This window comes from Balaenoptera physalus (genome assembly GCF_965194825.1).
Source record: "Balaenoptera physalus genome assembly, chromosome: 10".
In the NCBI taxonomy this organism is placed as follows: Eukaryota; Metazoa; Chordata; class Mammalia; order Artiodactyla; family Balaenopteridae; genus Balaenoptera; species Balaenoptera physalus.
In genome coordinates this window covers 57,391,669-57,405,513 of record NC_138889.1, presented here as the reverse complement: position 1 = coordinate 57,405,513, position 13,845 = coordinate 57,391,669, and the positions used below count along the sequence as shown (strand labels likewise).

Here is a 13,845-nt window from a genome sequence, read left to right as displayed (position 1 = left end):
AGGCCAGGGATGGAGCGTTTAAACGTCCCGCTCCGCCTCCTTTCTCCGCTCCGCCTCAGTCTCCGCCAGGGAGGGCCACCCTGAGTCTGCGCGGTTTGTACGGCGACAAGTTTCATGTGCTACTTAATGCTTTGGTTCAAATAGTTGCTGGGCGTCTGCTCTGGGTGTTTTGCCTATTGTTGGGGTACCTGGTGAGAGAAAACTTTTTTTTCCGGGAGACGTTCACATATTAATGGAGGAGACAGAATTATAACAGTAATTCTGTTACAGTAGAGTAACAGTAGATACAAGTACCTGAGGATACTGGAGGCGCCTAATCCAGACAGCTGGAGTCTTAGCTCCAGGCAGAGAATGGCCTGGGTAAAGGTACAGACGGGAAAACATTCTGTGCTTCTAGAACTCTGAGCTGGGCTCTGGGAAAGTACCTGCCTGAGGGGAACCTACTGTGGAGGCAGGCTAGAGCCCAATGCTTCTTCTGTCTGTACACTTGGGGGATCTTGTTAAAGTTCAGATTCTCATGCAGTAGGTCTAACAAAGTCCTACATGGTGTGGATACTGCTGATACCTGGGCCGTAAGAGCCGAGGCACAAGGAATGGAGTTAGTCTTGTCACCTTCATGTACTGTCTGATTTTGCACAAATGACTAATCTTTCATTTCTTTTTAAAAAAATATTCACCGGGGTACAGTTTATTTACACTGTTGTGTTAGTTTCTGCTGTACAGCAAAGTGAATCAGTTATACATATATCCCCTCTTTTTTAGATTCTTTTCCCATATAGATCATTACGGAGTATTGAGTAGAGTTCCCTGTGCTATACAGTAGATCCTTATTAGTTATCTATTTTATACATAGTAGTGTGTATGTATCAGTCCCAACCTCCCAATATATCCCTCCCCCCAATGACTAATCTTTCTAACCCTATTTTCCTTTTTTGTAAATAGGAGGTTAAAAATGGTGTCTGCCTCATAAAGTGGTTGTGAGGATTAAATGAAGACACTTGTAAATTGCTTGATATGGTGCCAGGACAGAATAAATGTTCAATAAAAAATGTTTCAGAGAAGTTAGGTACCTTGCTGAAAGATAAACAGCAGGTAGGTGACAGTGTCACTCTCCTCAGATGAGTTTATGCCCTCCCGCAATTTCAGATGCCACCCACATGAATATGACATTCAAATTTATATCTCAGGGGCTTCCCTTCTGGTGCAGTGGTTGAGAATCCACCTGCCAATGCAGGGGACACAGGTTCGAGCCCTGGTCCAGGAAGATCCCACATGCCGCGGAGCAACTAAGCCCGTGCGCCACAACTACTGAGTCTATGCTCTAGAGCCTGAAAGCCACAACTACTGAGCCCAAGTGCCACAGCTACTGAAGCCCGTGCACCTAGAGCCCGTGCTCCGCAACAAGAGAAGCCACCACAATGAGAAGCCCACACACCACAACGAAGAGTAGCCCCTGCTCGCAGCAACTAGAAAAAGCCCGCACGCAGCAACAAAGACCCAACACAGCCAAAAATAAATAAATTAATTAAAAAAAAACCAAATTTATATCTCAAGCCCAGCCCTTTTCTTTCACCTCCAGACCATTATATCCAACTACCTACCTGCCATCTCTTAGATATTTTAAAGGCACCTTGCATTAGTTTCCTAGGCTGCTGTAACAAATTATCACAAACTTAAAACAACACAAACTTATTCTCTTACAGTTCTGGATATCAGAAGTCTCAAATCAGTCTCACTAGGCTAAAGTCAAGATGTCATAAGGGTTGGTGCCTTCTGGAGGTTCTGAGGGGAGAATCTATTTTCTTTTTCAGCCTTTAGAAGTTGCCTGCATTCCTTGGCCCCTTCCTTGCATCACTGTAACCTCTTGCTTCTACTGCCACATCTATTACTTTTCTAGAATCAAATCTCCCTTGCTTCCCTCATATAAGGACAGCTGTGAATGCATCTAGGACCCTCCCATCTCAAAGTATTTAACTTAATCACATCTGCAATGTCCCTTTTTGCCATATAAGGTAATATTCACAGGTTCCAGTGTTTAGGACACAAGTATCTGTGGAGGCCATTATTCAGTTTACCACACACCTCAAACTCAACATATCTAAAACTGAGCTCATGATTTTCCAGTATTATCCACTCAGAGAATGACACCAACCAACCATTCAGTTGTTCACCTACCCTGCCCCGCACCTGCAAACTCACTGTGAACTTACTAACTCAATACCCACTCCCAATCCCCTTTTTCACTTCTTCTAAAGAGTCTAGAAAAGTTAAACAGTTGATCTTCCAGCTTCCCTGGCAGCTAGGTGTGGCCTGATGACAGCTCTGTCTAGTAGGACTTAGGAGTCTGCTGGGGGGTTTCCGGGAAAGGGTTTCCTTTCCTGATAAAAGAGGCAGTTGTTATGGATTTTGCCCCTTTTTTCATTCTTCCTGCCTTGGACTTGGTCATGAGGCGTGGAAGGCACATCATGCTGGCCCTGACATCACTGCGCTGCTAAACAAATCCCTCCTACCTCCAGAATTCTTATCTTCTTATTATCTGAGGAAACACATACACACATCATCATCCTTATGTATTTGAGCCACTGTTGGTCATTGTCTGCTCCTTGCAGCTAAAGTATTTCTAACTGCTATTGCCAAGTCCTGTCTATTTGACTTCCTTAATCCTCTCACATTCATCCACTCTTCTCCACCCCCTATTCTCTTCTCTAGCCTAACTGATTTGCTTTCAGCTTCTGGTACATGCCACGTTCGCTCCTGTCACTGCACCTTTATACATTCTCTATTTGGAATGTTCTTCCTTCTCCTTGTTAAAAAACAAAATTCAACTGAATAAGTCTTAAGGATCTTCTTGGTTTTATTCAATGATTTATGAATCAAGCAGCATCCAATCTAGCAGACAGAGAGGAACTCTGAAGAGCTTTATGGAAAAGACGACTTTTATAGGCAGAGGGGAGCAAGAACAAAGGAGTTACGCTAGGCAAAAAAGCAGATTGGTTATTGCAAGTTTACTTTCCCTATAGGGGATGCCAGGGGTTTATCGGGCAGATTACTTAGCTAATGCTGATAAGGTGATTCCTGATTTCCTGGTTTAAGATTCCATTTCTGGGAGGACAAAACTGTAATTGAGTCAAGTCTCAGTTTGGTGGTGTGGAGCTTAGCATAAGTGATTCTATTTGGGGCCTGTTGTCTTGTTTTTAACATCTCCCCAGGCTAGTTACCTCTCCATTCTTTAGCTCTCAGATCAAGCACCACTTTCCCAGGAAACCTTCCCTGACCTCCCTTTGTGCACCTGTCAGCTGAGTGCAATCACACATTTATTTGTGTGATTATCTAATTCCCCATTAGGTATTCATACCATGAGTGCTGGGACCTTGTCTGTTTTTACTCACTATTGTAGCAGCAGAACTGGCACAGCAGCTGGTACAACATATGCACTCAATATTTGTTGAATGGCATGAATGTCTGGAACATGATTCCAACCCATGTTTTTCCTACCCCTGAGTCCCTGCTTTTTTCCCTCACAGTACACCACCCAGAATGCGTAGATTTCAAACCTGGGGAGATATTGTGCCATTTTTCCAACTGCATTTGCTCACTTTGTGTCTCTGTGTTGCATTTTGGTATTCTTGCAATATCTCAGACTTTTTCATTATATTTGTTATGGTGATCTGTGATCAATGGTTTTTGATGTTACTGTTGGGGAGAGGGAAATTTCCCCCTCTACCCTTCTTGAGTTCTTGCGGCTGGACTAATAATAAAATTGACACAAGACAGATTAACAGAAGAAAAATAAATTTTGACTCATGCACATGGAAGTCCCATAGAAATGGGACCTAAGAAGTGGCCATACAGGAAGCTTTCATGTTTTTTAGACAAAGAATAAATTTGTGAGGAATTGACAGGACTAGGAAACTTAGGTTTTGGGTGCCCAATTAATGAAGAATCTAAACAGAGCTTGGGCTTGGGTTAGTAAATTAAAGAAGTAACAAGGTTTATTTATATAGGCTTCTGGGTCCCGAATTTCCTATCTTCAGCAGTAAGGGTGTCCTTCTACCTCCAGATGCAGGGGTGCACCTTTCACATGAGAGATTTCTTTCCTGCTTTCAGGGAGACAGCAGGGAGAATCAGTGTCCCTCTTGCGTTGGCTATTTCTTAAGTAACTTTAATTCAAAATAATCAATATGCCATCGAGGCACATTTTGGGGTGGCCTACCTTGGGCTCCAACATTACTATTGTAATTGTTTTGGGGTGCCACGAGCCACGCCCATAGAAGATGGCGAACTTAATGGATAAATGTTGTGTGTGTTCTGACTGCATCACCAACTGGCCATTGCCCTGTCTCTCTCCTATTCCCTGAGACACAACAATATTGAAATTAGGCCAGTTAATAACACTACAATGGCCTCTGAGTGTGCAAGTGAAAGGACGAGTCACACAACTCTCGCTTTAAATCAAAAGTTAGAAATGATGAAACTTAGTGAGGTGGGCATGTCGAGGTAGGCCTCTTGCACCAAACAGCCACATTGTGAATGCAAAGGAAAAGTTCTTGAAGGAAATTAAAAGTGCTACTCCAGTGAACACATGAATGTTAAGAAAGCAAAAGAGCCTTATTGCTGATATGGAGAAAGTTTTAGTGGTCTGGATAGAAGATTAAACCAGCCACAACATTCCCTTAAGCCAAAGCATAATCCAGAGCAAGGTCCTAACTCTCTTCAATTCCATGAAGACTGAGAGAGGCAAGGAAGCTGCAGAAGAGGCGTTTGAAGTTAGCAGAGGTTGGTCCATGAGGTTTAAGGAAAGAAGCCATCCCCATAACATAAAAGAGCAAGGTGAAACAGCATGTGCTGATGTAGGAGCTGCAGCAAGTTATCCAGAAGATCTAGCTGAGAGAATTAAGAAAGGTGGCTATACTAAACAACAGATTTTTCAAAGTAGACAAAACAGCCTTATATTGGAAGAAGGTGCCATATAGGACTTCCGTAGTTAGAGAGGAGAAGTCAATGCCTGGCTTCAAAACTTCAAAGGACAAGCTGACTCTCTTGCTAAGGGTTAATGCAGCTGGTTACTTTAAGTTGAAGTCAATGCTCATTTACCATTCCAAAAATCCTAGGGCCCTTAAGAATTATGCTAAATCTACTCTGCCTGTGCTCTATAAATGGAAAAATAAAGCCTGGATGACAGCACATCTGTTTACAACATGGTTTACTGACTATTTTAAGCCCACTGTGGGGTCATACTGCTCAGAAAAAAAGATTCCTTTCAAAATATGACTGCTCATTGACAACACACCTGGTCACCTGTGAGGTCTGGTGGAGATCTACAACGAGATTAATATTTTTCATGCCTGCTAACACAACATCTATTCTGTAGCCCATGGATCAGGGAGTAACTTTGACTTTCAAATCTTATTATTTAAGAAATATGTTTCATAAGGCTATAACTGCCGCAGATAGTGATTCCTCTGATGGATCTGGGCCAATTCAATTGAAAACCTTCTGGAAACTATTCACCATTGTAGATGCCATTAAGAACATTCTTTTTTAAAGATTATTTTATTATTTATTTATTTATTTGGCTGCGCTGGGTCTTAATTGCGGCACGCAGGATCTTCATTGCAGCATGCGGGATCTTTTTTTTAGTTATGGCATGCGAGATCTTTAATTGTGGCATGCAGAATCTTTAAGTTGTGGCATGTGGGATCCAGTTCTCTGACCAGGGATGGAACCTGGGCCCCCCACATTGGGAGTGTGGAGTCTTAACCACTGGACCACCAAGGAAGTCCCAAGAACATTCTTAATTCATGGGAAGAAGTCAAAATATCAACATTAACAGGAGTTTGGAAGAAGTTGGTTCCAACCCTTATGGATGACTTTGAGGGGTTCAAGACTTCAGGGGAGAAAGTAACTGCAGATATGGTGGAAATAGCAAGAGAACTAGAATTAAAAGTGGAGCCTGAAGATGTGACTGAATTGCTGCAATCTCATCATAAGACTTTATTGGATGAGGAGTTGCTTCTTATGGATGAGCAAAGAAAGTGGTTTCTTGAGCTGGAATCTACTGGTGATGATGCTGTGAAGATTGTTGAAGTGACAACAAAGGATTTAGAATACAGTAGTACATAAACTTAGTTGATAAAGCAGCAGCAGGGTTTGAGAGGATTCACTTCCATTTTGAAAGTGGGTCAAATGCTATCAGTGTTGCACTGTGGTCAAATGCTATCAGTGTTGCACGCCTCAGAGAAATTGTTTGTGAAAGGAAGAGTCAATCGATGCAGCAAATTTTATTGTTTTATTTTAAGAAATTGCCATGGCTACCCCAACCTTCAGCAACTACCACCCTGACCAGTCAGCAGCCATCAACATCAAGGCAAAACCCTCCATCAGCAAGAAGATTATGACCTGCTAAAGGCTCAGGTGATGGTTAGCATTTTTTAGCAATAAGGTATTTTAAAATTAAGGCATGTACATCATTCATTTTTTTTAGACATATTACTGTTGCACAATTAGTAGACTACAGTATAGGGTAAAGATAACTGTTATTTTTTTTTTGGCTGCATCAGGTCTTGGTTGGGGCACGCAGGCTCTTCAGTGTGTCACGCAGGCTTCTCTCTAGTTGTGGTGTGGGCTTCTCTCTAGTTGTGGCATGCAGGATTTTTTTCTGTCTCTAGTAGTGGTGCGTGGGTTCCAGAGTGCATGGGCTCTCTAGTTTGTGGCATGTGGGCTTTCGCGTTGAGGCACATGAGCTCAGTAGTTGTGGTGCACGGGCTTAGTTGCCCCATGGCATGTGGGATCTTAGTTCCCCAATCAGGGATCGAACCCACGTCCCCTGCATTGGAATGAGGATTCTTTACTACTGGACCACTAGGGAGGTCCCAAGATAACTTTTATATGCACTGGGAAACCAATAATTCATGGGATTGCTTTATTCCAATATTCACTTTATTGTGGTGGTCTGGAACTGAACCTGAATATTTTCGAAGTATGCCTATACTTCCTCAGTTGTGACTTATATTCTTACCTTGTAATCTAGATGGGAAATTCTGCTTATTCCTTGGTTTCCAGGCAAATCTGCTCATACACAGTATTTATGAATACAGAAGACTTTCTTGAAAAGCTGCAGGTCACACAGCAAGTCCTTTAAAGTCCTTAGGAGTCAGTCTGGCCCTCTTCAGTCCTCTTTGGCTCCTTGGCCACGTGGTGTCCCTCCTTTTTTCTTTCCTTGTGTAGTACCAGTCTTCCCATTTCTCTGGTCTTCCCTTACTCTCTGAAGCAAGAAACCTCTTCCACCTGCAGAGCAATTTCAGGGCACTTTCTGCTCTTGGCCTCTTCTTCTACCCAAGAGCTTATCAAGGTTTTTTCCCAAACGAAGTCAACTCCTTTTCAAAGAGGGATTCTGGGGCCAGCAGTTGAGATAATCATTTCCCATTCCTGTGCCTAATTATATGTTTATGAGTGTTTCACCCATGGGTCTGAATCATGTCTTACATAGTTTGTTTTGTTTACCCCAGCTTCCTGCACTGAGCCCTCAATAACATTTGTAGAATAAGTGAATTGATGATTGAGAGAATGATTGATTGAAAAAACTGAATCAAAGAATGAATAGGTTGATGTTAATTTGATCTGATGGTTCCGAGGGATCTTTGCTATGCAAAAGAAAGGGGCTGACTAAGGGTCTAGCCCTAATTCTAGTCCCAGTTCTGCCTCTAACTTGCTGTGTATCCACAGGCTCTCACATTTCCTTTCTGTACTTTGGCTGTAAAATGAGAGGTGGCTCCTAGTTATTCCTTTCTGTTCTATCAACCACACCTCATTCTTATCCCCACGTGATAACTGAAGCTTCACCATGGGGACCTAGTTGGCCTGCTGGGTAGCTTATTATTAAAACCCACCTGCCTGGCTAAGAAGTGCTTTCAAAGCAGAGGGCCCACCTGGAATTGTTTTAGCCCATGCTTCTTATTCAGCAATACCTGATTTTACCACCTACACTTTCCTCATCCTCCTCTAATGCCTTAGTTAAGCTGGATGTTGAATGAACTCCCTTTCATCCCTCCCCAACTTTATGTATTAAATCCCATCAGCCTTTTCCTAAGCCCAGCCTTCAAGCACAAGGGCTATGTGTATGCACTTCCTTAACCAGGTTTATTGTCTCTGGAATTTCCTGACACTTTCTATAGGATTTCTGAAGGAAGTAGAGACCCCATGTGGTATTTTTGGAAAGGTTGTGGTTTTAGTTGCTTTTTCACTGGGGCCTTACACCTTGAGAAACTCAAGATGAGTCCTCAGAGGCAAATGTTTGTGAGAACTGACCAGTTTTCATTCATTCCTAGCTCATTTATATCACTAAGCCACTGTGCCAGCAACTAATATTTTAATTTTAGTGTCAAAGAATATCCAATATTACCTTTCATATGGTATATTTTGTTAGTGGTGCTGTAATAGGGAAGAACAAAATCTGACTCCATGTTGGATCTGTTTCTTTTACTTTAACCTTTGCTTTCTGTTGGTTTTTTTTTTTTACTATAATCACTAAAAGGATGTTGTCTATAGCTATTAGACAACATACTTAATGGTCTCCCTTGGGGAACCCTGCCCCTCTGCCTGAATGTTAAACTAACGTGCTTTTGTTCAGCTCACAGGGAAACATTCTGACCCTGCCCACCTGTGAACAGCTGTAAGAAAGAAGAAAATACATCCCCTCCCTGAGGCTGGCCAAACCAGGAGATGTTTTGCAAGACTTATGGCCTTTTTATTTTACTTCCTCACCTCCTCCCCCTCTCTGTTCTATAAAAGAAACTAGCATCCAGACCCTGATAAATGGTATTCTAGGACATTAGTCCGCGATCTTCTTGGATGCTTGGCTTTCTGAATAAAGTCCCTATTCCTTGCCTCGACATCTCATCTCCCCATTTATTGGCCTGTCATGTGGCGAGCAGAGTGAGCTTGGACTCAGTAACAAATTTGGCTTAGCCAGCCAGGAGTCTTGCTGTTCATGGCTAACTGGCCCCGATCAGGCAATTTTGGGGCAAGGCCCTAGCAGCTGCTGGGACAATTTGTTTTAAGGATCTTCCCTTCAAAAAATTCCTTGAAGTGACACTGGCTACCCCAGAGCTCGGCATTTGGAGCAAGGAATCGACAAACTTCTGCAAGTCGACAGACTCAATCTTTGTCGGGTAAGTCGCTCCGGTGTGTACAACCAGGAACAAATTCCCCCCTCAATTTGTTTTGCATTTGGTTGGGGTACCCTGTTGGAGAGGGGAATTGTTGTTGGACTCTGCCTGATTTGGAAACCAGTTCGTTGGCTTCTGTTTTGTGTGCATCGATGTTGGAATTTGTTTGCGCTTTTTGTGTTGGAATTTGTTTGCATCTATTGTGTTTTGGTGTTATCAAACTTATAAAAATGGGAAATACTTCATCTATCGCGAAGGAAAGCCCTTTGGGGTGTATATTAGATAAATGGGCAAAACATAGCCCTGAGCCTATGACTAAGAAAGAGATGAGATTCCATACGTAGAAGCATTTATGCTATTGCATCAGGAGGAAAAGAAGTCAGAGGGCTGCCATCTTATGGTGCAGCAGTCTGAAAGAAAACCCAAGGGGGAACCTGTTCTACAAGGGGAAGAGGGAGAAAATGAGAGTGGGGACATGTTACTTCAAAACTTAAACCCTGCTCCGGCCTATCCAGCTCCCCCACTGGCCGAACACTCTGCACCAGCAGTTGTTCCAACTACCCCCCCCCATGTCGCCAACATATTCACTCCTTTTACCGCCTCCTGTTTCCCCTACCCGTGGAGTCGAATAGAAGTTTCTATGTTAACCCCCAGGGCACAGGGACCTGGTTTAGTATCACCATCTAAGACCTGACAGGGCACCCAATTTGGACTGGGAGCCACTTCCACAGCAGCGCAATTTCCCATGTGCCAATATCTTGTAGGAGGCCTTAATGCAAATGGCCAACCAGCTGGGTTTATATGGATACACAATTCATTCTTGACTTTGGATTTGCTTAACTGGAAAAACCATAACCCTGCTTACTGAGAGGACCCATTCCGTTTGACTGAACTTTTCACCTCTATATTTGCCACTCACCATCCCACTTGGGCAGACATTCACACTCTTATGAATATAATGCTTACTGGGGTTGAAAGGAGGAAGGGCTTTGGGAAGAAGATTGCCCTAGACTAAAGAATAAGAAGGAGAATAATAGAAGGAAGACAGGAGCCTCTCATATAAGAAAGAGAGGAACACTCTGCTAATGAATGAAGAGGCCAGGAGACTCCCCTGGGCTTGAGGCGTCCAATTCTAATTTCCCCACGGGAGCCCCAGGTAACTATGACAGTGGGGAACAAATGGATTGACTTTCCAATAGATATGGGTGCCACATATTCTGTGGTAAATACCAAGGTGGCACAGAAGACACCTCAGTCTATCCTGGTCATGGGAGTTTCTGGAGAAGTATAACCTCTAGAATGCTAATTAGGGGACCCCACCCTGAAACATAGCTTCTTATATATGCCAGAGTGTCCAATCCCCCTTTTGGGACAAGATATCCTTTGTAAATTAAATGCTCAAGTAACTTTTTTGCCAGAACAGCTTGACATCGGGGTCCCACTGGAGCATGCTTTAAGCCTACAAATGGCACTAATGGAAACCCAAGAAAAGGAGAAAGAGCTCTTTCCCCCTGAGGTCATCCTAGGAGAAGCTTGCCTGTATCTTTGAGATGCAAATATCCTACCTGGTCTTCTCAGGAACCCTTATCTCTGCCATCTTTTTAAAATGCAAATTTTGAAAAGAGAGTAAAGTAATTTAGAAATTGACTTGTCAAGGATAAATAGAAATCCTAAATGTCTTTTCTATAAGTATTAGCAAAAAGATTCAGCCATCTAGACAAGTGAGCTTGATTTGTTCCATCTGCCAGAAACCCAATTTTAATCCAACCTCTTTTGTAAACTGATGAGTTTTACATTGCTGTACCTGACTCAGGGCTGAAATTTTGAAATGAGAACTATGAGGTTTCTCTGTTTGTGTGTTTGTATGTGTCTATGTGTGTTGTAGATGTATGGTATTACCAAAATTAATTCGTAAAAGAGCTCTACTTAAATGACTTTAAAAAAAATTAAGCACTTATATAAATACTCAGGAATATAAAACTGGCCAGAATGAATTTTGGGTTCACATGATCTGGAAAATATTCAACATTAAACTGATATCTGGTATTGAAGGTGGCTTAAACTCGTTGATCTAATTAATATAGATATGTCTTTAGAGTCATTAATTTAAGCATAATACCTTATTGTACCTAGGAATCAAAAAAGACCTTATTACATCTGTTGCAAGGAAAATAACTTGATAGGATGAAACTTTAAAGTAAATGTAGGGACTTTCCTGGTGGTACAGTGGGTAAGACTCCGCCCTCCCAATGCAGGGGACCTGGGTTTGATCCCTGGTCAGGGAACTAGATCCTGCATGCATGCCGCAACTAAGAGTTTGCATGCTGCAACTAAGAAGTCCGCATGCCACAATTAAGAAGTCCACATGCTGCAACTAAGAAGCCTGCATGCCACAACTAAAAGATCCCATGTGCTGCAACTAAAGATCCTGCGTGCTGCAATAAAAATCCTGCATGCTGCAACTAAGACCCAGTGCAGCCACAATAAATAGATAAATAAATAAATAAATACTAAAAAATTAAAGTAAATGTAAATGAGATAAGAGCTTTTAGGTAAACTCTATAAGAATAATTATGTTCTGAAAATTACCTAAGACAGTCTCTCCAGATTTTGATAACTATTACTTGCTTCTTAGTTTTCACTAGAAATTAAAGTTTTTAAGAGTTGGGGATTCTAATTTAAATATGTAATTAAAGCTACTAAAAATAATAAAACATTTCACTGTATAATAGGAAAGTGGGATATAGGTTTTGAGTAAAAAGGAGTTTTATGCATTGTCAGGCTGAGGTTAGATTAAACTTAATTGGTAAATGGATTTTATTCTTAAATATTCTATCTGACCAAATGTTTAAAAAAATTTTTTTTGGATTTTTTGATGAATTTCCTATCAAATTCTAATTAAAGATCTTTTGACTTCAGCTAGCTTTGGGATGCTTCAGAGAGCCCCTGAGAGTCTTCCTTATTGCGTTGGTTTGGCCTGCGGCAGAGCGTTCTTTGGGATTTTCCCTTTTGAGCCATCCTTGGTCATTCATTCAGCTTCATCTCTGATGGGACATTGGTTGGGATTCTCCCCTTTTGGACTGATGGGGCATTGGTTGGGAATCTTCCTTTTGTGGGGCTAGGGAACTGTGACCCTGAGAGACCAGTTTGATAATGGGATTCACGTGTGACGATACCAGGGTATCCTTCCCTATTGCGTTGGTTTCGCCTGTGGTGGAGCGTTGGTTGAGATTTTCTTCCTTTTTGGGGGCTAGGGAACTGTGACCCTGAGGCACCTCAGAGAAAAAATATATATATATTAAACTGACTAGAATTGGTCAGTATGCTAAATTACACAGAAAGCATTGTCAAATGAGTGATAAGCCTCCTCAGATTATATGGTATGAATAAATGTTATTAATATAAAATTGTAAAAATCATATAAAGCTCTGAAATTTACATATGTCCTGGCATAATGTTATAGTTTTAGTTGTTATTGTAAAATGTTGTATGTTACAACAACTTGGATAAGCTTCTTTGCCAAGAAGAATTGTAATGAGATCTTTAACCTTGCCTTTTTAAGACCTTTATCATTCATTGGCAGCTAAGGGTGATGCTTTGCAAAACTGCCACATCTTCAAGAAGGCATAAAAAGGAACTTTTTTAAAACAAATATAAGTTTCTGATAGCCTTTAGATAATGCCACTGGACTGGGTAACAAATGAAAAAACTAATGGAAAACCTGATTACTTCATCTAGATCAACAGGAATTAATTAATTACATGGGACTGAATAAACTGATGAACATGATTTATAACTTTTTGACTTTGGGAATTATACTAGCCTTAATCTTTGTTTTCCAGAAAAACCTTTTCTCTTATGCTATGGGCTACAACAAGTTGATAAAGTATACCCTTGTAAACAACGATGAAACATTTATCTTTTTCTCTCTACCTGGTCCTGCCAGAATTTGGCTTTCTCCACCTGGCTCTCTTGTGGACTTGATGGCTTATTGTAACTGGATTACAAACAGTTATACTAAGCATTGTTTTTTTTTTCTTTAAACTTTGGGTTTATTTATTTATTTATTTTTATGGCTGTGTTGGGTCTTCGTTTCTGTGTGAGGGCTTTCTCTAGTTGCGGCAAGTGGGGGCCATTCTTCATCGCGGTGCGCGGGCCTCTCATTATCGTGGCCTCTCTTGTTGCGGAGCACAGGCTCCAGACGCGCAGGCTCAGTAATTGTGGCTCACGGGCCCAGTTGCTCCGCGGCATGTGGGATCTTCCCAGACCAGGGCTCGAACCCGTATCCTCTGCATTGGCAGGCAGATTCTCAACCACTGCGCCACCAGGGAAGCCCTAAGCATTGTTTTAATTTGTTCTTTGTTTCCTAATTGTTCGTGATTTGCGTCTCCCTGCTGCACTATGACTTGGTCAGTGTTACTAGCTGTGTTGCTTATATCCTGTCTATTATATAAGATTGTTGTCTCTTACAGTACCCAGTGTGTAACCAAGCCTCCAACAAAATTGATGATGGCTAAACATCTTGAGGAAATAGATCACATTTATGACTCTTATAGAATAATTGTAATAGTGTGATTCTAAGTATGGGAAGAAGCAACAAGGGAAAAGATTTCCTGGATCATAATAGACTAGAAAGACAGAGGATCCAGAGAGTCTTTAATTATCAACAGGGCCTAAT

At 41.7% G+C, this 13,845-nt stretch overlaps 1 long non-coding RNA gene across 1 annotated transcript in view; it reads left to right on the top strand.

The window, feature by feature from the left end:
• Window positions 1–2: 2 nt before the first annotated feature.
• The window catches only part of LOC309636817, a 29,201-nt gene continuing 15,358 nt past the window's right edge, over window positions 3–13,845 (top strand). Inside the window, exons 1-3 of the long non-coding RNA XR_014250238.1 lie at window positions 3–93; window positions 6,300–6,414; window positions 8,630–9,170. This is a non-coding gene — a long non-coding RNA (uncharacterized lncRNA). The remainder of the gene's footprint in view (window positions 94–6,299; window positions 6,415–8,629; window positions 9,171–13,845) is intronic.